The 25,785-nt window shown below is 44.2% G+C and overlaps 1 protein-coding gene across 4 annotated transcripts in view; it reads left to right on the top strand.

The window, feature by feature from the left end:
- Nucleotides 1-22,850: 22,850 nt before the first annotated feature.
- JADE1 (jade family PHD finger 1) overlaps nt 22,851-25,785 on the top strand; it is a 60,579-nt gene continuing 57,644 nt past the window's right edge. For 2 of the 4 annotated variants that reach the window (XM_075287497.1, XM_075287526.1), the window contains exon 1: nt 22,851-23,123. The gene's annotated coding sequence lies outside the window, so the exon portion shown is untranslated. Of the gene's footprint in view, nt 23,124-23,360; nt 23,983-25,785 lie in introns of those variants that run through there. The other 2 variants (XM_075287516.1, XM_075287508.1) reach the window with 2 other exon arrangements.

The following is a 25,785-nucleotide window of genomic DNA, read 5'->3' on the forward strand; positions in this document are numbered from 1 at the left end:
ACTTCGTCACTGATTCTTGAACATTATTCTCAAGAATCTGCTGATACTGAGTGGAATCCATGCGACTCTCAACTTTAACAAGATTCCCGATGCCGGCATTGGCCACACAGCCCCAAAGCATGATGGAACCTCCACCAAATTTTACAGTGGGTAGCATGTGTTTTTCTTGGAATGCTGTTTCTTTTTGGACGCCATGCATAACGCCTTTTTTTTATAACCAAACAACTCAATTTTTGTTTCCAAAATGAAGCTGCCTTGTCCAAATGTGCTTTTTCATACCTCAGGCAACTCTATTTGTGGCGTACGTGCAGAAACGGCTTCTTTCTCATCACTCTCCCATACAGCTTCTATTTGTGCAAATTGCGCTGTATAGTTGACCGATGCACAGTGACACCATCTGCAGCAAGATGATGCTGCAGCTCTTTGGAGGTGGTCTGTGGATTGTCCTTGACTGTTCTCACCATTCTTCTTCTCTGCCTTTCTGATATTTTTCTTGGCCTGCCACTTCTGGGCTTAACAAGAACTGTCCCTGTGGTCTTCCATTTCCTTACTATGTTCCTCACAGTGGAAACTGACAGGTTAAATCTCTGAGACAACGTTTTGTATCCTTCCCCTGAACAACTATGTTGAACAATCTTTGTTTTCAGATCATTTGAGAGCGGGCTGTCCATGTTCGGCGACCATCAAACTTAACTGAACTTGAATTGTTTTGTAGAAAGAAATGGTCCAAAATACCTTCATCAAGGATCCAGGAACTGATTAAAAGCTACAGGAAGCGACTAGAGACAAAAGGAGGATGTACTAAATATTAATGTCACTTTTCTGTTGAGGTGCCCATATTTTTGCGCCGGTCAAATTTTGGTTTAATGCATATTGCGCATTTTCTGTTAGTACAATAAACCTCATTTCAATCCTGAAATATTACTGTGTCCATCAGTTATTAGATATATCAAACTGAAATGGCTGTTGCAAACACCAAAATATTTAGAACTAAAAATGATTAAGATTAATAGGGGTGCCCAAACTTTTTCATAGGACTGTATATATATATATATATATATATATAGTTCTGAAATCACCTCCTTTCCCTAGAATACATACAAAAATAGAAAACTACTGTGATACACATACACATTAGGTATTCCTGGACCGAAAATGCCTAATCTACTTATAAAATATTTTTCCTGTACGGTGAACGTCAAAATCAAAAGTGTCAAACTGCTGTTTGTTTTTTTTTTCATTGTTTCGCCTCCGATTTAAATAAAAGGTGATCTAAGAAATAGACATTCCCCAAAATGGTTTAACTAAACCAGATTGTCTGTGCAAAAAAACGAATTCCAGGCGGGAAGGCTGCATACGGTCACCGTCGGTTTGCTTTAAAACCCATTCAAATGACTAGGTTGTATAGCAGACAGCTGGCAAGCATGTCCAATTGATTCGACTGTCCAGTTTCTCCGGTGTTTAGGACGGAAACCCAGGGCTGGGCAGTGGCGGTAGTGTGAACCCTCCTTTATAGAAAAGATGGTTCGGGACAGGAAAGCAAATAAAAAAAGCATTAAAGAGTATGCTAAGAGGTAATTGTGCATTAAGAAGAGGTACTCCACAGAAGTATTATACGGCGAGTAAATCCCAAACTCTATATTTTAACAGGAAAAGTTGGGGGTCGTTTTATACGCCCATTCGTCTTATACGTTGGAAAATATGGTATATAAGTTAGGTATCGCTGTAATCATACTTACTCATAGAATAAAAGTAACATGTTACTTATGCTGTACTCTAAACAGCAAAAAATGTATATGGCTATATCACCAGAAAAATAAAAAAAAATATGGCTTGTACAATGTATAGACATGAACCCCCCAAATTGCCAAATCTTTAGGGGAAAATTGACTGTGGCATGTATAAGTTGTGCTAGCGTATATCAGGATACACCACAGAGCTTATGAAGGAAAAGGCACCAGAAGAGACCCCCACAGTGACCCCACAATCATAGGAGCTACCAGGAAAATAGTAGAGAATTTGGTGTACCCAATGTAGTCTGCACAGCTATATTGTTTCCACCATCCGCAGTACATTTGCATCTGAATAAACTCTGCAAACATGACATGACATCCAAAAGCCACACCAAACTGTAGTTTATGCCACATGTAGGATCCTGTTGTACCCAGAATAATGTGCTTAATGTTATATGTGGGTATAAACTGCTGTGTACAGAAGGTAAGGAGCACAATTTGGTTTTTGGAGCACAGAATTAGATGGTTTTTGGACACCATTCCCAGGCCCTGAAATGTCACTAAAGTGGAATCCCTTGACACATGACCCCATTTCTACACCCCTGTAGAAATCTATCCAGGGGTACAGTAAACATTTTTAACCCTAAGGGTGAGTTCACACCGAGTATACGGCAGCTTATTCTGAACGTAAAACACGGTCAGAATCAGCGGCGTATAAAGCAGTTCCATTCATTTCTATGGGAGCCGGCATACGAGCTCTCCCCATAGAAATGAATGGGCTGCTTTTTTCACTACGAGCAGTGCCATTGAAGTGAATGGGATGTGCTGGCGTGTACGGCTAGCTCTGCTCATGCCGAGCCGTACACCCGAGCACATCCCATTCACTTCAATGGGAGTGCTCTTAGTGAAAAAAGCAACCTATTCATTTCTATGGGGAGCGCTCGTATGCCGGCTCCCATAGAAATGAATGGGAACTGCTTTATACGCCGCTGATTCTGACCCTGTTTTACGTTCAGAATAAGCTGCCATTTACGTAGTGTGAACTCACCCTTAGTGTGGCATTAATTTGTTTTCCAGAAACGAATGCTCAACTGATGATGAAAAGTGAAAATGGCAAATTTCAATTGGGACCAGGGAAAACCACTTAAGGCTAAGGCCCCACATTGCAGAAATGCAGCATTTTTTGTCGCAGATTTTGCAACTTTTTTTGAGCCAAAGTCAGCAATGGCTTTAAAAGGAATGGAAAATATAAAGGAATCACTTACACGTTTTCCTTCCACTTCTGACATTGGCTCCAAAAAATGCAGCAAAATCTGTAACAGAAAATGCTGCATTTTCCACAGAAAACATGGCCTTAGCCAGACAGTTTTTGGAGCATGGGTCTCTGCTGACACAAGCTGTGTGCAACGTATATGAACTGAAATTACATACCTCTGGAAAAATTGCAATTTTCACTTCTCACTATTAGGTGCGCATTCACTTCTGGAAACTAAACTTATACAACCCACAATGGTTAAAAATTCTCACTACACATCTTGATAAATCTTTTGCAGGGTGTAGCTTCCAAAATGAGTTCACGTGAGTGGATTCCACTTTACTGGCAATTCAGGCGCTCTGCAAAAATGTCATGACTTTCAAAAACCAAATAGTGCTCCCTCCCTTCCGTGCTCAGTTGTGTGCCCAAACAGTAGTTCTTATTCACATATAGCATTGTTAAGTTTGTTATCCTGGGTACAGAAGCATCATACACGTGTGTATAAACCATACCTCTCAACTTTCAAAGGACAGAAAGAGGGACACAATGTGCGTGTGCACATAGCGCACTGCCCCAAATTAAACTCCACCCACTTCTAAATTGATTATGTCCATAGTTTAATATCCCCCTTCAGCTTTCCCAGTTTAAACTGGGGACAAATAGAGGGGTAGATTAAACTGGGGTAGCTGGAGAGGGACATTGCGATGAAGCCTGAGCATGCAGGGGAACAGTGGTGAAGCAGGAGCTGTCCACTCCTGCCTCACCACTGTATTCAACTCATCTGCGTCTTCTCCGGACGTAGATGAGTTGAATCCGAAACATACCTCGGATATATAAACTGCTGTTTGGACACACAGCAGGGCGCAGATGTAAAAGAGCGCTATGTGGCTTTTGGAGTGCAGATTTAGAGTGTTGGTTTTTGTCATTAAAAATTTTATTGAGATTTTCATAACAACATACAAAAGAGGTATATGGAAGAAAGTAGATGAATGCACAACAGGGATAAAGAGGGAGGGAGTCTGGGGAGCAGGAAACAGGATGTGGACAGGGACAAAAGGGTGGGGAGGGAAAGAAAACAAAGCATCATGCTTTGTGGGGAAAAATGAAGAGGAGGTGACATGCAGGGTCATCCTTCAATGTAACACCTGTCACCTCCTTAATAAATCTGCAAACCTCATGCCAAAAAAAAAAATGAAGCTGGGGCAATTCCACCAGTTGTGAAGCATAGTGCCATGGTCATTGTTGCATCTCCAGCAAGAGTCAAAGACTGTAGTAAAGATCTTCTGTTGAAATGCAGAAACTCTGTACCAGCTTTACCGATAGGATTATAAAGTAGGTTTCCTCGGCTCTGTGCGAGATGGAAAATTTATGGCATGACTGGCTATGAGCTACACAACTAGTGGGAAAGAAATCTCCAGCTCCTGTTCCCATGCAGATATAAATGAGGGCAGTGGGTCATGTTTGACATCAGAGAGAAAACTGTAGAAGGTAAGGTAAGTCTGGGATGCGTCGGATTACCACCTGGAGATGTTCCATTACAAGGGTGCAGAGGATAGGGAGGAGAGGGGACAGCCCTGGTGCGTACTGTTGTAAATGGTCAAAGGGGACAAGAGGGTGCCGTTGACCTAAATCTATGCTTGTGAGATTTTATACAGTGTCTGTATGCTTGTGAGCATGGTAGACCTTAAACCAACTACTTTCTTCATCTCGCCCTACAACCTGCAGTAGTGACCCCTTCCCCTCACACCTTCTCCAATCTCTGTTCCCTGCTGTCACTACTTACCTTACTAAAATATTTAACCTCTCTCTCTCTTCTGGAATCTTCCCATCCTCCTTCAAGCATGCTGTTATAACTCCACTATTGAAAAAACCCTCCCTGGACCCATCCTGTGCTGCTAACTATCGACCCGTCTCTAACCTCCCCTTCATCTCTAAACTCTTGGAACGCCTGGTCTATTCTCGTTTAATCCACTATCTCTCTGCTAACTCTCTGCTTGACCCCTTACAATCTAGTTTCCGCACTCTGCACTCTACTGAAACGGCTCTCACAAAGTCTCCAATGATCTCCTAATGGCTAAATCCAATGGTGACTTCTCTCTTCTTATTCTTCTGGACCTCTCTGCAGCTTTTGACACTGTTGACCATCAACTCCTCCTCACTATGCTCCGCTCAGTCGGACCTCAACGACACTGCGCTCTCCTGGTTCTCCTCTTATCTCTCAGACCGCACTTTCAGTGTATCATTTGCGGGCTCTGTTTCCTCCCCTCTTTCCCTTGCTGTTGGTGTTCCTCAGGGCTCGGTCCTAGGCCCCCTGCTCTTTTCTCTCTACACAGCCCCCATTGGACAAACCATTGCCAGATTTGGCTTCAGGTACCATCTTTATGCTGATGACACCCAATTATACACATCTTCCCGTGACATCACCCATGTACTCATACAGATCATGAGCGACTGTCTCTCTGCTGTCTCAAATATCATGTCCTCACTCTATCTGAAACTAAATCTCTCAAAGACTGAGCTACTACTGTTTCCACCATCTAATAGATCTGTCCCTGATATATCCATTGCAGTCTCAGGCCTTACTATAACTCCTAGGCAGCAGGCCCACTGCCTCGGGGTCATGTTTGACGCAGACCTTTCCTTCACCCCTCATATTGAATCACTCGCACGTTCATGTCACCTCCACCTCAAAAACATCTCCAGAATACGCCCTTTCCTTACCAGAGATACACTAAAGACACTTATTGTCTCTCTGATTCATTCTCGCCTTGACTACGGTAACTCCTTACTAATTGGTCTTCCCCTCACTAAACTCTCCCCTCTACAATGTATTCTGAATGCAGCGGCCAGGCTCATCTATCAGGCTAGACGCTACAGCGATGCCTCGGGTCTGTGCTAGTCGCTACATTGGCTACCTATTCATTATAGAATAAAATATAAAGTTATCACTCTCATCCACAAGGCTCTCCATAATGCCGCACCTCCCTACATTTTCTCCCTCATCTCTGTCTACCGCCCAACCTGTGCTCTCCGCTCACTCAATGACCTAACACTTACATCCTCTATTATCAGAACCTCCCACGCTCGTATACAAGACTTCTCCCGAGCTGCACCACTTCTCTGGAATGCTCTACCCCGGACAGATTAACTCCCAATTTCTACAGTTTCAAACGCAAACTAAAGACACATCTTTTCAGACAAGTCTATCACAATGTCTAACGTAAACCCTTAACCCTCCTCTGTCCCCGCTCCCACTTTTCCCCACATGATATGATGTCATCTCATGCTAACTTTATAGGTCCAAGCTCCATCCACATGTTACTCATAGATTGTAAGCTCTTGCGAGCAGGGCCCTCAATCCCATTGTGTGAAATGACTTTCTTTGTAATGTATCTTTCTGTCTGTATTTGAACCCTACAAATTGTACAGCGCTGCGGAATATGTTGGCGCTATATAAATAAACTTTATTATTATTATTATTATTATTATTATTAACCTATTTGATGCAGGGTGGTCCCCAGAAAACCCCAGTTGACTCTATTGAAGGCCTTCTCTGCATCCAAAGAGAGTAGCATTAGAGGGAATTATAGTAGTTTCTGAAAGCGGAAGCTATGTCAAGAGTTAGGTGAGAAGTGCATCCCTCAGGCTCTCTGATAGACATTACATGCTGGGCAGAACATTGACCAGTAACTGCTAGGACTAGGAGGCAGACGGCCTTGCCTTGTTACTCCATTCATAAAATGAGCATTGGTCCAGGTAGCGGACACACTGTTCACGAGAAGTGTTTGATCTCATGACAAGTTGTCGTCAAGTCTGTGAGGGTGGCGTGTTGAAGGGTTTGCTTATGTAATCTCTCGAGTCCGGGTATAGGATACCCCAAGCATCGCACAGCAGCATAAAGTTCAGACACTTGCATAATTTATTGAGAACATTGTAGGGGATCTGGATCTTGCCTGAGGTGGTGTCTATGAGAGGGTTGTACACAAGGTTAAAGTTTCCACAAAGGAAGATGTGACCAGTATTGGGGTGTAAACACTGGGAATCATATACATAACTCTATAGAACTCGCAGACGAAAAATAGGTAGCATTCCCCAGGGTCAGAAAATAAGTCTTTGACAATAAGGTGTTGACTCTTGTGGAGGAATATGGCTACGCCCTTAGTCTGTTCCTGGAAGCTACTACTGTGGTACCATTCAGTGTAATATAGGGTTTTTATCTTCGTTATATGAGAGGTAAGGAAGTGAGTTACTTGCAGGCATAAGATGTGGATTCTGCACTTTTGTGACCCCTTTTCAGGGGGTGTTTAGGCACCTTTCATCTCCTTCCCCTTGTCTTCCCCCTATTTGAGGTTCTCTATATGTTATTGTTACGCCTTGTGGGGATGAGCGCCTCTGTGTGGCCTTACATATTTGTACTTGAGACTGTACCCCACTTACATTCACTTCTGTTACTGTTCTCCATGGGACCATTGTTTCAGGCTTGCTGGTGGATGCATCGGTCTTGGACTCATCTGCTTTATGGGCCCCCAGTCCCTTCCGGTTGTTATTTGCTATGTTATGTTTCACAGTTTTCTTGTTTTATATGTAATTTAATTCTCAATCAAACTCGTTTAAACATAAAACAAAGTAAGGACAACATACTGGGCACTGAAATGGCATATTTCTTTAAAATTTCAATTTTCTTTTTGCACATTAATTTTTGGAAGCACTCTTGAGATCAATTATAATAATACCCCTTGAGAAATTCCTTGAGGGGTGTAGTTTCCAAAATGAAGTCACTTTTGGGGGATTTCCATTGTTTTGGTATTCAAGAGGCGCTGCAAATCCAACATGGAGATAGGAAATTATTCAGCAAAATCAGCTCTCCAAAAGCCAAAGAGCACTCTTTCCAGTCTGAGTCCCACCAAGTACCATAAAGCAGTTTACAACCACATGTGAGGTATTTCCATGTTCATGATAAATATTTTAATGAGCTGTTGGGTGCTTTTTCTCCTTTAACCCCTTATGAAAATTTAGGGGGATAAAATCACATTTTAGTAATTTTCCATTCATAAGTCCCAATGTTAATAAATTGTGTTAAACAGTTGTGGGGTCCAAATGCTGACTACACTCCTTAATAAATTTCTTGAAGGATGTAGTTTCCAAAATGTAGTCACTTTTGGAGGGTTTCCATTGTACTACTACTTCAGGGGCTTTGCAAATGAGGTATGACACCTGAAAACTACTCCAGCAAAATACGCTTTTGTGGGGAATTTCCATGCTTGAGAGAATTTGCTTAACAAACTGTGGGATGCATTTTCTCCTTTAACCCCTTATGAATTTGTAAATTTTAGTGCTAAATGAACGGATTATTTGAAAAAATAAACTTTTTAACTTTCACCTGCACAACCTTCTTGCATGGTGCACAGTATGCAACTGTTGACCATGATAGTGCCCACTGCCAAGGACAACAACTGAGAGGCAGTTTCATCAGTGCAGCAGAAAGTATCCTCATGACTTAGACTTGACAGTTCTAAAATTTGTTGCAGAGTCACTTTTGGAGTCTTCTGACTTGTGATAACTTTCCAGTACTTCAGGCCTAACTCTTGCAGTATCAGCCAATTCAGCACCTTCAGGATGTTCATCCCCCAAATCACCAGGACTCTGGGATCCATGGGTTTCTTCAATACTACTATGCCCTTTTGAGTAGAACATTTCAATATCTGCACACATCACTCTCACTTTCCAGTTTAGCAAGTTGATTGCTCCCTTCAAATTCAGTCACTGTGCATCTCCCAACCATAACACAGAAAAAGAAATGCTCTTTAAAACGCTGGATGGTACCAGAGAAGAGAGCTCTAGTGCATGGATCTTTGTATGGATTACTAGACTTATTCTCATCACCTCTGCAACTTCTATTTTAGAGGATTGGTGACACTCTCTGCAATTTTCCACTCAACTGAGGCCATTTTAGTTTAACCCTTTTCCCATCGCAGCCCATTTTCTTTTTTTTTTTATCTTAGTTTTCACTCCCCACCTTCCTAACCCCAATTTTAACCATCACATTTTTATTTTTCCTTTCATAGAGCAAAATGGGGGCTTATTTTGTGAGGGACAAATCGTACTTTGTATTAGTACCATATAATACTCTGTACTGGGAAGATAGAAAAAAATTCCAAATTGGGTGAAATTAGAGAAAAACTGCATTTTTTTCATGGGCTTTCTTTTCCAGTGTTCACTGTGTAGCCATAATGACATTTTGCTTTTTGGTCAACATGATCACAGCACTACCAAATTTTATATATTTTGTCAAGTTTTAATGAGGAGGATTGGTCCCCAGTAGAGATGAGCGAACACTGTTCGGATCAGCCGATCCGAACAGCACGCTCCCATAGAAATGAATGGAAGCACCTGTGACGCTGACTTGTTTGCTCATCTCTAGTCCCCAGTTCTGTAGCACCCTCTTCAGGGAGTGGTCACTCAGTTCGATGATGAACCAATCTTATAGCACAACTTCGGCATCATTGGTCTTTAGTATTGTTTGCGAGTCGTCGCGGATTTCCTATAGGACGTTACCATACTGTGCTAGAGTCTAGTTCTTTACTTGCACTCTGGCAAAGAACTTCTACCACTGTGTGGCCTAGGTGGATAAATCTCCAGAACCTTCCTCCAAGGTTCCACAGGATGTCTATGATACACCCGTGGAACTAATTCATTCTACTGCTACAAGCCATAGAAGTCAAACCACTTTCTTGGCCCCGTCAGATTTCTCATCATTTATGCCAGTTTTCTGTTTATGCGCACAGACCCTTGAGGATGCGTTTAATTTATGTACACTTCATTATAAATTAGACAGAAACTCCAGCAGGTGGAAAACATTGTTCTTGATAAATTAACCCTTATATTTTCTATATTACTTAGAGGTGTCACAATCTGTATTGACTGTAGCAGGTTGTTTCAGCCATTACAGTAGAAACTATCATTGTAGCATAATTGTAAAGTGGTTGGCAAGAATAAAACTACAACTCTAGGCAAGTCCTGATGATCTGGGGCTGCTGGGGGTTGTAATTCTCAGAGAGGCAGGGAAGAATATGGGCCTATTTAAATGGCAGAAAATGAAGAGGAATTGAAATAGATTTCCATTTTCTGGCCCTTCAGGTCCCCGTGGATATTAACTGACTCTGCAGGGACTTGAAGAGTGCCCTTTATTGGCCCCCGCACAGCATAACGCCCCTTTACTGACACCCCCCCCAATATATTTGCACTTTTAAGGCATCCAAACATAACATTGCACTCTTCTTTTTTGCCCCCAAACAATATACTGCCCCCTTTTTTGTTGGGTAGGGATAAACTGTTCTAAAAGTTTCAGGGTCTGCCCAAATCCTAAACTTTTGGGTTCATCACCCATGAGAAACTATTATTTTCTGTGGTGCCCACAGACTACACAAGCGGAAAAAATTAGAAAGTTATGGCTTCTGGAGTGCAGAGAGTAAAAGCCAAAAACCCACAAAAATGAAAAATGTCTGCATTAAGTAAGGGTTACACTTGGTACTCTGGTTTCTTAAAGGAATATTCCTAGCTTAAGGATCCTATCTGCACTGCTAGCTTATGTAAATTCAAGTGTTTTCCTAAATACATTGCTGTAGCAATACTGCATTGTTTGACTGCTATGTTAGATTATTCCTCCAATTGTTTAGGCCTGGTTCTCATCTGCGTTCGGTATTCTGTTCAGGGAGTCTGCTTGGGGACTGCTTGTCAATGCGTTCTGTATTCCATTCGGGGGGTCCTCAAGCGGACTCCATGAATGGAATACCAAACACAGACCAGGCCTTAAACAGCATTTCCATGGTGCACAGCCTGTATTTGAGAAGACAGGACAGAGGAATAACTCACTGCTCTTTGGAGGGGGTGAGTGCTCTCACTATGATGTTCAGCTGTGCCTCTGTTATCTATAACACTGAGTCTGTTCTCTGTAGAAGCATGGTAAGTGTTCTATACAAATCTGTGTAATGTAATATACTTTTACTGTGCATATTACTTGATCTACATTTATATAAAATTTTCTAGTAATCATAATAAATTATCTATCATGGCAAAGTCTATATATATTGTGATACTTCACTGTATCCTGTTCATCAGTCAAAGATCTCTCACCAGCTTGTTGAAGAATTTAGGAAGTGAGAAGAAGAGACAGCAGGCAAAGTTGCTGAGACAGGGAGATGTGAAAACCTCCTTAATTCTTAGACACTTTTTTGTGCAATTAAGAGATGTGGTATATACAAAAAGGGGCATGGCATATGAAGCAATAATATGTGCCAAAAATGTGACTACAACTTTAGCACATTAACCCAACTAATAGGTGGAAAAAACATAGATCAGACAGTTGAACCCCTTGAGAGTACAGCAATTTTTAGTTTTTCCACTTTCACTTTTTACTTCCTACCTTCCAAAAGCCATAACTTTTTTAATTTTCACAGAGTTGCAAAGGGTTTTTTTTTTGTAGAACAAATTGTACTTTATGACAAAATTTAATATTCTGAACAATATACTGAGAAGCTGGATAAAATGTAAATGTTTTGGAATGAAAAAATCCGATTGTGCCAATTTCTTACAGGTATTATTTTGATGACATACACTGTGCAATAATAAGTGACATCGTATATACATGGTGTTACCAAATTTATATAGTTTTTTTCAAGTTGTAATACCTTCACAAAAATTTTAAATTTAGAAAAATAAAAAATTTCCTTTAGTCAACACATTGTGACACCTGTAACTTTTGTGATATTTCAAAGTACAGTAAGGTGTCTTTATTTGTAATGTCGCTCTGGCTATATGTTTATGTCATTGTCTTGCTAGATGAATCTCCTTCACAGTTTAAAGTCTTTTGCAGCCTCCAACAGTTTTTCTTCCAGGATTGTTCTGTATTTAGCTCAATCCATCTTCCAATTAACTCTGACCAGCTCTCTGTCCCTGCTGAAGAAAAGCATCTCCACAGCATGCTGCTGCCACCACCATGGGGATGGTGTGTTCAGGGTGATGAGCAGTATTTTCACATTACGCTTTGCATTTAGGCCAAAAAGTTAAACTTTGGCCTAATCTGACCAGATCACCTTCTTCCACATATTTGCTGACCTTCCCATATGGCTTGTGGCAAACTGCAAATGGATTTTATGTCTTTCTTTCCATAATGGTTTTCTTCTTGCCACTCTTCCATAAAGGCCATATTTGTGGAGTGCACAACCACCTGATCTGTGGATTTCTGAAACTCCTCCAGAGTCACCATAGGCCTCTTGGCTACTGCTGTGACCAGTGTTCTCCTTGCTTGATTTGTCAGTTTAGGTGGACCGCCATGTCTTGGTAGGTTTGCAGTTGTACTTTATCCATTTTTGGATGATGGATTGAACAGTACTACTTGGGATGCTAAAAGCTTGGAATATGTTTTTATAACCTAACCTCCCTTTAAACTTCTTCAAAACTTTATCTCTGACCTGTCTGGTGAGTTCCTTGGTCTTCATGATGCTGTTTGTTCTCTAATGAACCACTGAGGTCTTCACAGAACACAAAACAGGTGTATTTATACTGAGACTAAATTACACACAGCTGGACTTCAATAATTAAGTGACTTCTGAAGGCAATTGTGCACACTGGATTTTATTTAGGAGTATCAGAGTACAAGGGATTGAATACTTTTGCAGGTCACAATTTTCAGATTTTTATTTGATTAAAATTTTGAAAATCATGTCTCATTTTCGTTCCACGTCACAATTATCTGCTACTTTGTTAGTCTATCACTTAAAATCTCAATAAAATACATTTAAGTTTGTGGTTGTAAGGTGAAAAAATGTGAAAAAGTTTGAGGGGTATGAATACTTTTCATACAAGTCACTTTATTCACTTGTCCCCACTGCTCTGGCACCTCTCCACATGTTCTGATCTTACAGCTCCAACGTTGTCTTCTGACAGAAGAACCCACTGCATGTGACAGCTGAGGCCAATCAGCGGCCTCAAGAGGGAAACTGGGGATGTCATAGCCGGCGAAAAGAAATAAAGCAGCTGACCGGACCGCTCTGGGAGGACACCAGAGCATCAGGGACAGGTGAATATGTTTTTTAAATTTTTTCAACTCCACCAGCCCAATTAGAAAATATTATTTAGCCTGGACAACCTCTTTAATAAATCCCCCCCCTTTAACTATCACTTACCCTAGTTTTCTGACATAATTAACACCTGAAATCTACTGTAGCTCCAGTTGGTTGCAGTATTTGTCAGTTTATGGAGCACAATTTTTCCCAGATGCACCACAATTATTAAGCAGCCTGTGTCTCTTACGCTAGTTTCACACTAGCACATGGCTTCCCGTTCTTTAGGTCCACTTGGGATCCCAAAGAACAGAAACCTAATCCGCTTAAAAAGCCGTTACCTGCGGACTCCATAGACTATAATGGTGTTCGCTGGGTGCCCGCCCTTGCAGAACTTTTCTCTTCACATTTTTCAAGCGGAATGGGGGATGGAAACCCCCAATGGAGACTGAGCACTAGTGTGAACCTAACCTTAGGGTTATTCCAATTAGAACAATTTACCCCATATCCAAAGAACTTGCTGATCAGTATGTTTCCACTTGCTAGGATCCCCCTGCGATCTGAAGAACCAGGCTGTTTTACGTCCTAGTTCTGATTGGAGTGGATGATCATACAATTCCATTGCTCCATTCATTTCAATCGTATCCATCAGGGAAAGTTGAATACTTTCAAGTTTGCCCAGCAGTGGGTAACTGGTTCTAACTGAAATACCTTTATGGGTGCAGAAATCCTAAGGGTACGTTCACATCAGACATATATGCAGCAGGTTAGTCACTCCACACTTGCAGTTGGATAAACAATTATATTTCACAGTGGCGATTTAAGGGACGTTCACAGAGCCGTTGGTGTCTGCTCAGCAGTGTTCGTGGCTATTGCCTGTACAAGATTTTAGCAACGGACACTAGCTGATCGATTTGCAATTTCCATTCATTTCAATGGGATTTTATCTAGTGTCTTTTAGTGTCTGTTTACAACCATGTCCGTTTTTTCAAGCAGCCAAAAAAAATCCTACATGAACTTTTCTGTCTTTTTTAAAAAAACAGACAGTAAGTGTCAATTTTTATTTTTTTTTTAACATTGAGGTCTATGGACAACGGACATATAACGGACAGTAACTGATGGCCATTAGTTACTGTCCGTTTTTTTTTTAAATGGACACCTTCTGTGTGGATACCAACCATAGTGTGAACCCTACCTAAAGTGGCTCATAGACGTTCAATATTATTGTGCAATGTGAGTTGCGCAATATTTTGACGGCGGCCCCTAGACGGTCAATATTATCGTACAATACTTTGGTTTGTACAAAAGATTGTACCGTATGGAGGCGATATTGAAGGTTGTGCAGTACATTGCGCAATCGCGAGCACAGAAGTACAACCACATTGTGCAAACAGTCCCTGCCAGAAGTCAACATGTTGAGTGAAACTGAATTGTGTTGCATTGTTGTTCACCCACAACAAATTACTCAATGAACTGAGAGTAATTGAACCAAATGATTTCCACAACTTTGTACGAATGGACAGAGAATTATTTGATGAACTCCTCGCTTTGGTTACTCCTGAAATCGGTAAAAGGAACACTATTAGGGTGCATTCACACTACATAACGCCAGCGTGTATCACAGCCGTACACGCCGGCGCTACAGCAGGGCTGCCGAACACTTCCCATTCATTTCTATGGGAGCCGGCATGCGAGCGCTCCCCATAGAAATGAATGGAAAAAAGCAGTCCATTCATTTCTATGGGGAGCGCTCGCATGCCGGCTCCCATTGAAATGAATGGGAAGTGTTCGGCAGCCCTGCTGTAGCGCCGGCGTGTACGGCTGTGAAACACGCTGGCGTTACATAGTGTGAATGCACCTTTAGAGATGAGCGAACAGCGTTCTATCGAACACATGTTTGATCGGATATCATGCTGTTCGCCATGTTCGATTCGAATCGAACACCGCGTGGTAAACTGACTAAAAACTCGATTCCCCTCCCACCTTCCCTGGCGCTTTTTTTGCACCAATAACAGCGCAGGGGAGGTGGGACAGGAACTACGACAACAGGGACATTGAAAAAAATAGTAAAAACCCATTGGCTGCCGAAAACATGTGACCTCTGATTCAGAAGAACAGCGGCGGCCATCTTCGAGTCAGTCAGAGCTTGCACTTCGTCAGGGACAGAAGTAGCCGTCAATATAGATAGGGATTAGATTCTGCTAGGCAAGGATAGAATAGGATAGGAGAGGACAAGAAAACCAACAGCTCTTTTAAGAGCTACATTGAAGGGAGTATCAGAAAAAGATTGTCACAGTGTCTACCCACTAATGCTAACGTGGGATTCACAGGCTGCATCAGCGCTACCCAGCTTTCTGTGGTGGGGAAAATACTAAGTGGGATACACTGAAAGTGTATTCCCACATACCTTATATACCCTTAATCCACGTTCTAACAGTGTACCCCCCGGAACTAACTGGCATACACTGAAATGCTCAGCCCATATACCCTCAATCCACGTTCTAACAGTGTGCCCCCCCACCCCTACGTAGCTAACTGGTATACACTGAAATGCTTAGCCCATAGAATGTGGATTAAGGGTATATAGGGTATGACAGTGTGCCCCCAACCCCCCTGCACCTAACTTATATATATTGGAATATTCAGAGCATATATGCAGCATCACGGTTGTCACTGTGTGTAATCCCCTTAAAGCAGATTTCCTCTACATACATTCAAAATCCCAGGATAATGAAGCTTCACCCAGGTTGTGACTGTTTTCATTCCCCAAATTATTTGGGGATGCATACACCTGAAATCTTAGCCTATTGCCATATTCACCTGGTTTGTCAGTGTTAATTCCCCAAATTATTTTGGGGATACATACATTTAAAATTTCTGGGTATTGGCATATTCACCTGGGTTGTCAGTGTTAATTCCCCAAATTATTTGGGGATACATACACCCTACATCTCAGGCTCTTTCCATATTCACCCAAGTTCTGAGTGTTAATTCCCCAAATAAATTGGGGCCTGCATACCACCTTAATTTCTTGCTATTGGCATAGACACCCAGGTTCTGAGTGTTAATTCCCCAAATAATTTGGGGATACATACACCCTACATCTCAGGCTCTTGCCATATTCACCCAGGTTGTCAGTGTTAATTCCCCAAATTATTTGGGGATACATACATTTAAAATTTCTGGGTATTGGCATATTCACCTGGGTTGTCAGTGTTCATTCCCCAAATTATTTTGGGATACATGCACCATAAATCTCAGGCTATTGCCATATTCAATCAGGTTGTCAGTGTTAATTCCCCAAATTATTTGGGGATACATACATTTAAAATTTCTGGGTATTGGCATATTCACCTGGGTTGTCAGTGTTCATTCCCCAAATTATTTTGGGATATATGCACCATAAATCTCAGGCTATTGCCATGTTCAACCAGGTTGTCAGTGTTCATTCCCCAAATTATTTGGGGATACATACACCCTCATCTCTGGCTATTGGCATATTCACCTGGGTTGTCAGTGTTAATTCCCCAAATTATTTGGGGATACATGCACCATTAATCTCAGGCTATTGCCATATTCAACCAGGTTTTGAGTGTTAATTCCCCAAATTATTTGGGGATACATGCACCATAAATCTCAGGCTATTGCCATATTCAACCAGTTTGTCAGTGTTCATTCCCCAAATTATTTGGGGATACATGCACCCTATATCTCAGGATATTGGCATATTCACTAGGATTGTCAGTGTTCATTCCCCAAATTATTTGGGGATACATACATTTTAATTCTCAGGCTAATGAAGCTTCACTAAGGTTGTGACAGTGTGTAACCCCCCAAAACCTTGGCATACATACATTCTAATTGTCAGGCTATAGAATCTTTAGCCAGGTTGTGACGGTGTGTAACCCCACCAACACTAAGTGGGATACACATTAATTGTCAGACTATGTACGCTAAACCCAGCATTCCACGGTGTGTCCCCACAAAACCTAAGTGGGATACACACCAATTGTCAGGCTATGTACGCTCAACCCAAGGGATACAGGACCAAATTATACACCCAATTAGTGTAATTCATAGAGGGATCGGAGAGGACAGGTCTGTGGTTGGCCAGGTACTCACGCAACATGCGCCTATACTTTTCCCTCATGATGACACTAGGCCCCTAACTGGCAGTAGTTTGGGCAGGGGGGGGGGGAACATTAACGTGTACCAGACCTTGTACAGTGTTCCCCTGGTGGTTGTGCAGCGGATGGAAGTTGTGAGCCTCATGGAGGAAATATCCTCTCTGATGCCCAAGAGGGTTTACGGAAACATTTCCATCATATTCTGCACCAGTTGCTTGTGCCAATTATTTTTGCAATTTTTTTTTCCTCTCCCCTAATATAACAAAAGAACATACATTTGACCTATACCGGGGGTCGAGGCGTGCAAAAATCCAGTATTATTTGCTCTCCATGATGTGAAGTATGCGTTTGTCTTTTGAAAAGCAACCAGACATCAAGTCAGCCATGTGTGCCAGAGTGTTACTTGGCATGACTTTCCTGCCCCCAACTGGAAGGGTCACTCTCCATTTCCTCCACTTCCCTTCAAACCATCCGTGCTGAAGGGGATACACTGAACTTCCCCCACTAGCCTTGGGTGGGACAGTGTCATCAAATGCCACTTCATCCCGCTCGTCTTCCTCCGTCAGCCAACGGTGCGAAGATGACAGGAGTGTGCTATGAATGTTTTCAACGTAGCATGCTCTACTTTTCACTTTTGAAAAAGGCCGCACTTTCACCAGTATATCAGCCACAATGGTGTAGGTTTCAAAGAACCATTGCACCAACTATTTTAAAACGTGGGCCATGTCTGGGCCGTGTTTGAGTCTGGAAAACTACATATCTGATACCAGGTTCCTGCCATTATCACAAAACAAAAAATGCCTGGGCCCAGGTGCGGCGGCGGAAACCACATTGCCGTCGCATTGAGGATGGCATCCCTAACCTCGGGGGAAGTGTGTTTTCTGTCGGCCAAGCTGAGTTGCTTTAGCATGACCTGCTGTGGTCTCCACACCCCAGTGCTGAAGCACGTTCAGGTCGCAGGTGTGGTCGAGGTTGCAGCACAGTAGGCTTTCAGTCAACCCCTGCCATGAATTTTGGGCTGGTAGAGGAGATAGGCCACCCAAGTTTGCAGCCTGGGCCCATCCACAACTCCATTCAGCCGGCCTGTCATTACTGAGAGGCAGTGTCCCTGACCACAGGCACTTGACCATGCGTCTGTGGTCAAGTTGAGCTTACAGTAAAGTGCGGAACTCAGGGCCCCACTTATGTTAGGGGACACGTGGACGGCACACCAACAGAGGTAGTGTCGGCTAGGGCCATCATAATGAGGTGCCGCACCTGCCAGCAGGTAACAGGAGGCCTGAGTCTCCACAAGCCTGGACGGCTAAATCTCCTGGGCCAGCACTTTTAAGATGAGGTGGTTGAAACCTTGGGCATGTGGGTGGGTTGCGCTGTTCTTCTGCCTGCGATAAAAGGCCTGGGAGATGGGGAGTTCCTGGGAAGAGGTGCATGATGGCCCAGGCAAAAGGAGCAGTGGCAGGAAAAGTGGAGGATGAGGGGGAACTCCCCAAAGTGTCATAGGCAGATGTTGAGGTGTCCAGGCTGGTGGTTTCTCTGGGGTGGCTAAAAGAGTGAACATCTAGGGCCTTGCTTCTGGGATTCACCTGTCCTGTGCCTATGGACATGCCTCTGCCTCTAGCCACCCTCTTTGGTGCTGCACTTCCCTCCACATCTACACTGCTTTCCCCCCCTAGACATCACCTCTGTCCATGTTGGATTGTTGGCCTCGTCGTCCACCAATTCCAATTGCTCACTCTCCTCTTTCTGTAAACCGCACATAACCATTGCTTACCCTCATGACTGACTTTGACGAAGTCTATGGTTTTGGAGTTGTAACTCCATCAAAGGTCTCTGCTGCTCACACACTCTGCTCAACACATATTATATAGGGTTTCAGCGTGTGGTGACCTCGAAAAAACATCCTGAGCTTCACACAGATATAGGCATTGCAGGAGTGAATTGAGGCTAGCAGCGGCTAATGTAGACTTGTGAAAGTGGCCCCCCAAGCTCCACACTTTCACAACTAGATCATCAACATTGGGGTACTTTTTAAAAACCGTTGCAGCACTGAGTTAAAAACGTGGCCCAGGCATGGAACATGTTGCAGGCTGCCAAGCTACAGAGCCAATCCCAGGTTACGGCCATTATCACACACGAAAACATGTCTGGGTCCAGGTGCAGTCGCAAAAACCACATTGCCGTGTCATCGAGGATGGCATGCCTCATCTCCTAGGCAGTGTGCTGGGGTCCACTTAACGGCGGAGAAGGAGGGTGGTGTTTCAGCCCTCCTCCCAGGAATGTTGTGCAGGGAGACAAGTCAGTCCACCGCAGTTTGCGACCTGGTCCCCACCTCAAGTACATTCAACCAGTGTGCCAAGATTGAAAGGTAGCGTCCCTGTCCGCATGCACTTGTCCATGCGTAGGTGGTCAAGTGGAACTTTGTGCAAAGCGCTGAACTTAGGGACCGCATCATGTTTGGGGAAAAGTGCTGGTGAAAGGTGTGGACGGCACAGTGAGATGGCGCAGTAGCCAGCAGGCCCAAAAAGGGCAGAGTGTCCACAAGCCGGGACGCCAAAATCTCCTGGGCCAGAAGTTTTAAGATGAGGCCGTTGAAGCCTTTGGCATGTGGGTGGGTTGTGCTGTACTTTAGCCTGAAATGAAAGGCCTGGGAGATGGGGAGTTGCTGGGAAGAGGCGCATGATGGCACAGGCAAAAGTAGCAGTGGCAGGAAAAGTGGAGGATGAGGGTGAACTCCCAAAAGTGTCAGAGGAAGATTTGGAGGTGACCTGGATGGTGGTCTGGACTGCAGCGCCAGCACTGTTAACAGTGGGAAAGGCAGTGGCAGCAACGCCAGACGACGATTATCCTGCGCTTGCTGTCACCCACTGAGCCCAGTGCTTGCTTTAGAAATGACTGCACATGACAGAGGTCGTAAAGTTGCTCTTTTTAAAGCCCCTACTCAGTCTAGCATTGCAAAGTGTGCCGTCCTCAACACTGAGGCAGAGAAATGCTGGTTGGGGGAGGGGGGGGGCACAACCACAAAATTGAACAGAAATGGCGAATGCTCCAGTGTTTGGCCATCAAGACACACAAAGTCGTCTGGTAGCTCCTGGGATTGGTGAAGTGGTTGGACAGAGTGAGGGACAGTTAAGGGACCTGAAAACATCTCCTGGGAAGGAGGAAATGTGGGATGACTCTACTGGGAAGATTGGGCATGTTGGGAGGAAGGAGGACCAGACTGTTGGGTAGGAGGAGCAGTTGAGGTAGAGGCTGACCGGCTGGTGGAGAATGTGGTGGAAGCATTATCCACCATCCATTGTAACACCTGTTCCTGGTGCTTGGGCCTGGTCTGCGTTGTACCCTGCTTAATGCCTCTGTCCTATCAGGAATTGTGAGGAGCACATGCTAATCTTTGTTTAGCATAAAATTGGGGTTTCTGTCCATACAATTGGGGAGGAAAGAAGGTTTCCAGGTATTTTTCCACTTTCCATAGAGGTGGTGTTGAGTGCGTAAAGTGTGTAGTTGTTAGGCTATACTAGTGGGGTGATACTGTGACTTGTGCGTTTTTACAATGCTAGTGCAAGGCTCTCCTCACTCCAAGGGCCAAATACAATGCTGATGCAAGGCTCTATTCAGTGCAAGGGCCCAGTACACTGCTGATGCAAGGCTCTCCTCACTCCAACGGCCAAATACAATGCTAGTGCAAGGCTCTCCTTACTCCAAGGGCCCAATACAATGCTGGTGCAAGGCTCTATTCAGTGCAAGGGGCCAGTACACTGCTGCTGCAAGGCTCTCCTCACTCCAATGGCCAAATACAATGCTGCTGCAAGGCTGTCCTCACTCCAAGGGCCCAATACAATGCTGGTGACAGGCTCTTCTCACTCCAAGGGCCCAATACAATGCTGGTGCAAGGTTCTACTCACTCCAAGGGCCAAATACAATGCTAGTGCAAGGCTCTCCTCACTCCAAGGGCCAAATACACTGCTGGTGACAGGATGTACTCACTCCATGGGCCAAATACACTGCTGGGTGACAGGCTGTACTCACTTCCAGACAGAAAGAATGTTTAAGGGCTAGTTCACACGTGGGCAAAGGGGAGGTTTTTGACAGCGGAATTCGCTTCAAAAACCTCTCCTTTAACATGGTGGTCTATGTAGACCACTAGCTTTTTTTTTCCTCCTAGCGTTTTCCGCCTGAAGAAGCAACATGACCTTTCTTCAGGCGGAAAACGCCTGAAGAATTGCATAGAAGTGAATGGGAGGCGAAAACCGCGCGGTAAAAAACCGCGCGGTTTTTTGCACACAAAACCGCGCGGTTTTTTGCAAAAAACCGCGCGGTTTTCGCCTGCAGTTTCTATAGCACATATAGGAAAAAAAAAACCTAGCGAAAACCGCTAGCGAAAACCGCGTCAAAAACCTCGTCAAAAACCGCGTGGAATGCAAAAAAACAGCGTCAAAAAAACTCCTCGAGGTTTTTTACCTCGCACAAATAAGCTAGGCGGTTTTCACGTGTGAACTGACCCTTAGGTGTTTTTCTACTGTCTGAGAGGTGGTATTGAGTGTATAAAGGGTGTAGTTGTTAGGCTGTGATAGTGGAGTAGTACAGGGACTTGGGTATGTTAGATGCCCCCAGACATGCTTCCCCTGCTGTCCCAGTTGTATTCCAGAGGTGTTGGCATCATTTACTGTGGTGTCATAGTGGACTTGGTGACCCTCCTGAGACGGATTTGGGTTTCCCCCTTAACGATTATATGTTCCCCATAGACTATAATGGGGTTCAAAACCCGTTTGAACAGTTGAACAGTGAGCGGCTGTTTAAATCGGATTTCGAACCTCAAACATTTTAGTGTTCGCTCATCTCTAAACACTATCAAGCCCAAATACACATGCACCAATAACACAAAAAAATGCGCAATATTGCCAACAGACGGCACAATATTATCCCGTTTGCACAATATATTTTCAAGATTATGAACATCACACAATATAGTGCACAACCTTTCGATATTGCCCACATACGATCAATTATATCGCACAAACCAAAATATTGCGCAATAATATTGATCATCTAGGGGCCACTAAGAGTTCACGTTCACTTACAGGCAACCACATGTGGCTGAAACTTTGCCCATATGCTGCACCAAATCATTGCCTGATTATTGACAGTTATATACAGGCAGGGTTTCATTGGCATGTGGCGACCGATACGTGAGCATGCACCCTTACCGCATGGCATCTGGGCTAATGTCATTCGTAAGCAGTGCAATATACCTGCAGCATTAACTGACTTGCGTGCATTTTCTGTCTGCAGCATGGCAATTTATTCTGAGTTACCCAATGCATTTTACTGCATTATCTCCCCATTTCAGGCATTTCTGGACACAACATAACATCTCAGCATAAGACATGTCATGTGTGTAGCCATCTTAGGACCTATGACTCATTTAGAAAAAAGAATTTGTCATTACTGAAGGGCTGGAATGATATGACAGGAAATGGCATTTTCAGGAAGTCTAATATGTCAAACACCTCTCACTTTAATGGGAGCCATTTGTACCTGATCAGAACTGGCACAGACACATCCATTTTGGATGGAGTGAAAGTGTCACTAGTGAATGTGTGTTTATGTAACGTGTGCTAGTTCCTCGGCTCTCCATAGCCACACGACGGTGTTCCCCTCCTCTCCCCTCCCTTCTGTAGCTCTGTGTTTTGGCAGGAGATCAAAGTGCTCCCCCCTGTGGCAGCAGTGACCCAGAAATGAGTTTGATTCACTGAGTCCTTCCTCCATAACAAGTAAATAACGTCAGTCATAGAGTGCATGTGTGTGTGAGAGAGGAGCCACAATCTGCTCCCCCTGGCACCAGGAGCCGCTGGGCTGGACCTTCTCAGCACATCATCACCCACTGGAGAGCAGTGTGGGGGGGACCCGGATCCACACTCCAGACAAGGTGGCGCAGGACTGCCCGCAGGTACGGACACCCGTGCGCCCTATTTCTGCGGGCGGCGGAGAGGGAGTGTGCTCAGTGTGCAGGCTGGGGGGGAGCCCGGCTCATCGGAGCTGCCAAGGTCGCTGCTTAGTGGAAAAAATAATCGAGTACGTCATTAATATGGCGCCAAAACGCTCATGTAACAGACACTGGCTGCTCTCACTATCCCGTCACCGAGTCCGGGCACCGGGAGGGGGTGTGGAAGGGATGCCGTGAGGGACACGGACGAAGTTTTCGGGGGGTTGGGCATAGTTGTGCTAGGACATGCCCGCAGAGCAGTGCGGGGCCGTGAAGTTCACTGCCAAATGTGACCTGCTGAGGTAAAGTGACTGTAAACATGGCTACGGGGAAGGAAGGAAGGAAGGGCGCCCCCTCCGAGTGACGGCCGCTTGGCGGGCGCCCTGGATACACGTGTTGTTTTGCTACAGCTTTTTGGATCTTAACGTGCGGCCTGGCCTCGCTGGGACTTGTAGTTCCACGGGAGGGCCACAGGTTAATAAAGCCATTACTATCTCAATAACACAGCGTTACCCCGTGGTGGGAGGGGCGTGGCGGGGCAGGTGCACGGGCTGCCGCAGGCCGCCAGGGGTTAACGACTCGTTGTGGCCCGGCCCCCCCGTCATGTAACGGATTACACACGCCGCTTAGCCAATGAGCAGGCTGTGTGGTGTGGCAGGTTTGAATTGCGTGGTGCGCCGTCATTGGGGAGAGCAGCCAGTGTTTATGTAGCTGTCGCCTCGGTGTGTGCAGCCGGAGATGGGGGACAAATGCTAGTGCAACACGTGGCTGCTGAAAGTTCCACGCCTGCCTGTCTGCGTGCGGGAGGAATGTGTCCCCGGAGGTGAGACACACAGGGCAGCGCCGGCAATGCCTCGCACTCGGCAGCCAATCACAGTCACGTTTTCATTTTTGGAAAACTGAAAGCATCCATCTGACTGGTTACTGTTGGCAACTGTGCAGGTTCTGCCTCATCTAGTGAAGCCGCCTGCAGCTAGTACTGTCACATGGAAGTCAGAAACCACTAAAAGTGCATTGTGTGAATGGAAACCTAGCTGTCAATGACATAAGGCGCTATTCAGAAGACCAAGTGACGGCCGCTTGTGTAATGGCTAGTGAATGAGTGTATTCACGTGTCTGTTCATATTGATGGACTGAAAATAGTCAATTAAAAAAATTGATGTTTTGCATTTGTCTTGATGGCCACGCTGCTCCTATTGAAGTCAATGGGGAACATTTATTAAGCTACTTGGGCCCTTTTTTTGGTGTTATGCTAGGTTCACACCAGCATTCGATCTCCGTTCTGAGGTTTCCGTCTTCTGCATGCAGAAAGCTGTCAGACCAGGTCCGGCCGTGAGCGTTTTATGCTCTCCACGGCGAAACCGGTTTTTTTTTTAAACCGGACACAAAGTCCTGCATGTTCGACTCTGTGTCCGGTTAAAAAAAAAAAAAAAACGGTTTTGCCGCTGAGAGCTTAAAGCGCTCACGGCCGGACACTTTTTCAAACCCATTGAAATGAATGGGTTTGAAAAATGACTGCAGGTTTCCGTCTCCTGCGCAGTTTCTCGGGCAAGAAACGGAAACCTGTAAAATGGAGACCGGGCGCAGATGTGAATGAGCCCTATGTTGTACCGTTTTGTTCCCTGTACTTATTTCTGAAGTATTTGCATTTTTTTTCCAGGTATTATGTTGCTCTTGCCACTTTTTTGCTTTTTGTTGGGAGAAGGGGGTGTGGCCTAACAAGATCCTTTTTTACGCTATATTGAAAGGGGGGGGTAAAAGAAATGCAAATGTACTGTAGTACATGAGCAGCATAACTGTCAGTTCAGACTGTATTAAAAAAATGGCAATTTTTTTTTATTTTTTTTTTTAAAAAGGGCACATCTAGACTAAAACGTGCACTACATTTAACATGTAGGGGAGTCTACATCACAAATAGACACTACTGTAAAAGTACTCTAAAAAGCACATGTGCAGCATATCTGGCTAAAGAAGGTCCATTTTTAATATCCATCTAATGGATGACACTTGGCCATTGGAGACTATTCAAAACAGCCATTAAAAAAAAAAAAAAATGGCTAGGTCATGTGACTATAGGCTTCGGCTACTTTGGGTGTGACTCTCCATTGTAACAAATGAAAGTCAATGCAGTTGTGTTATGTGTCACATGGTGAAGACCATGCTATACCGCATGCCTTGGCCTTGTGTTGCAATCAAAGTCGCCATGTAGCTAGCTCAAGTGAATCAGTTATTTGCTGTAGTGGCTCACTTACCGTAACTCTATGCAGCGAAAATAACACCTCAATCAATATCTTATCAAACTATGTTGACGTTTGGCCCACACAAGTATATACCGTAGGTGTTTCCCAGTGTAAGTGTGGATGTGTTTTCTGAATGTATAGTTTTGATGTTGCCCACAAACTTGCAGTTATGACTTTGCTCAGTTCTGGGGCCACAGGCGCTATCACTAAGGGCTCATTCACACGGAGTGCATGTTTTCGGTCGCATTTACACGGTGTTAACGCGACCGCAAACATGCACCATCAAAATTGCGGCGCAAACGTCCCGTAAACGCGGCGCATTGCGCGCCGCGTTTACTCCGTGTGAATGAGCCCTTAATAAGGCTATTTCTTATTACGCTGGGTTT

The sequence above is a fragment of the Leptodactylus fuscus genome, chromosome 1 (assembly GCF_031893055.1).
Source record: "Leptodactylus fuscus isolate aLepFus1 chromosome 1, aLepFus1.hap2, whole genome shotgun sequence".
Classification (NCBI taxonomy): domain Eukaryota; kingdom Metazoa; phylum Chordata; class Amphibia; order Anura; family Leptodactylidae; genus Leptodactylus; species Leptodactylus fuscus.